Consider the following 1,925-nt stretch of genomic DNA (forward strand, 5'->3'; position numbering starts at 1 on the left):
CTTCTTACTGCCCCAGCATATTCCCTTAGGAATGCCTGTGTGTTTGAAATTCTGGAAGTCCCCAACAGTACTTTCAGTCCACACAAACATACTCTTCCCCATAAGCAAAGTTTTCTTTTCTCCTTCATACTCTCAATTAATGCAAGGCAAAAGAGTAAACAAAGTTACTGGTGATACTTTTTTTTATTGAGGTAAAATTGACATATAACATTATATTAGTTTCAATGTAATGAAATTGTAATGATTTTATACAAATATATACTGCAAAATGATCACCACTAAGTCTAGTTGATATCTGTCATTGTTCATAGTTACAAAAATTTTTTTTCTTGTGATGAGAACTTTTAAGATCTATTCTCTTAGCAATTTCAAATATGTAATACTGTGTTATTAACTGTAGTCATGCTGGTGGTACTTTTTTTGTGCTATTTTTAATGACTGAAACAAAACAGATCTAAAACTGCAGCTTCTGGAAGAGCTATTTGTTCTTGCTGGTCTTGTACCTCCCTTTGAACTTGACCGTGGCCTCTCGTCAGGCCTTGCATTTAAGGGCAGGGTCTCAGAAGACATCCTTGTTGATAACGGTTTTGTCCAAGGGGATATCCACAGAGTACCTTGTGGGCATGAGTGATCGTATTATAAACTTTTGTAGAGGACTTGATCTTTGACCTCATGGCCATTTTCTTCTTACTCGTGGCAGCTGTCACTTTGTGGGAAGAGCGGTCAATTCCAGCCACCAGAGCATGGCTGTAGGGATGGTCTGAGGTACCGTCATCAATATTCTTCATGATGACTGCTTTGCATCCGGAGTAGCATCCAGCCAGGACCAGCACAACCTTCTGAGGTTTCATGAACTTGCCCATCTTGATACCAGCCTCTCAAGCCTACAGCAGAAAGTACTCTGGTGGTACTTTTAATGGCACAAGACACATCTCGTTCAGAGCACAGGAACAGAATGAAGAGTGGCTGTACCCTCCACTCCTTGGCCCTGGAATCATTGTAGCCCATCCCACCCCAGCGCTGTACTGCACTCTGCCAACGTTGACCATTACAGCTGCCTGCTCTCCCTGGCTTCACACGTGCATTCTTTCTCCTCCCTTGATTTGTCAAACATGCTGATTGGACTAACAATGGGTTTGTCCTTGACTTTACATCCTGTTGACCTCTTTGGATGTGGGGATCCAGTTTTCACTTCAGACCTAACTCAGACCCTAGCGCTCTTAGTTTTGTTCACAGACCAGTGGCTTTTCCAGGTCCACCGATCCTAGCCACTTCAGCCACTTCAAAACACCAGGCGCTGCCAACCACACGTGGCAAGATGCACCTGCTAGCTGGAATCTGGGGCTGTCTTCCAGAGACCCTCTTGCCTGGTCCTGACTTGCCTGTGCCACAAGCCCACTTCTGTTCAGATCCACACCCTTAACTTAGCAGCTCCAATTTCAGTAGCCTCCTGACTCCACCCTGCATGTGCTCTTCCAGATATTTAGACTCAGATTACCTCTACAGACTTTGGCCTTGGGCACCTTTGTGGCTCCCTGTGCCCTCTCAAGCCCTTTGCCTGCCCTGCCCCTCCAGTACCTGGCCCACCGCAAGGAGAAGTCACAGGGTCACCACCACTGTGGGACATTCCACTGGCCCGTGAGGAGCGGACACAAGCCAATCAGGAGAATTGTTTTGCTGATAAACCAATCAGGGAGAAGAGCTTTTTGATTTTCTGAAGTCTGCTGTGCAGGTCAGGAGATGATTCTCAGAGAGAGATATAAAATGGGGAACGTCAATCCGGAGTCTCGGTCCAGTAAGAAGGAGGTACACACATTTTATAAAGGAAAAGTGATTTAATCATTCTCTCATCATTCTACCAGATGGGATGAGTCCTGCTGGGAATGTATTGTGAGGAAATGTTTATCAGGAAGAGAAGTAAAGGA

The 1,925-nt window shown here is 45.0% G+C and overlaps 1 pseudogene; it reads right to left on the bottom strand.

Annotated features, from left to right (window-relative positions):
• Positions 1-454: 454 nt before the first annotated feature.
• LOC118007462 lies at positions 455-1,619 on the bottom strand (annotated as a pseudogene).
• Positions 1,620-1,925: the final 306 nt, after the last annotated feature.

This window comes from Mirounga leonina, unplaced genomic scaffold (assembly GCF_011800145.1).
Source record: "Mirounga leonina isolate KUSES-001 unplaced genomic scaffold, KU_Mleo_1.0 Mir_125, whole genome shotgun sequence".
NCBI classification, from domain to species: domain Eukaryota; kingdom Metazoa; phylum Chordata; class Mammalia; order Carnivora; family Phocidae; genus Mirounga; species Mirounga leonina.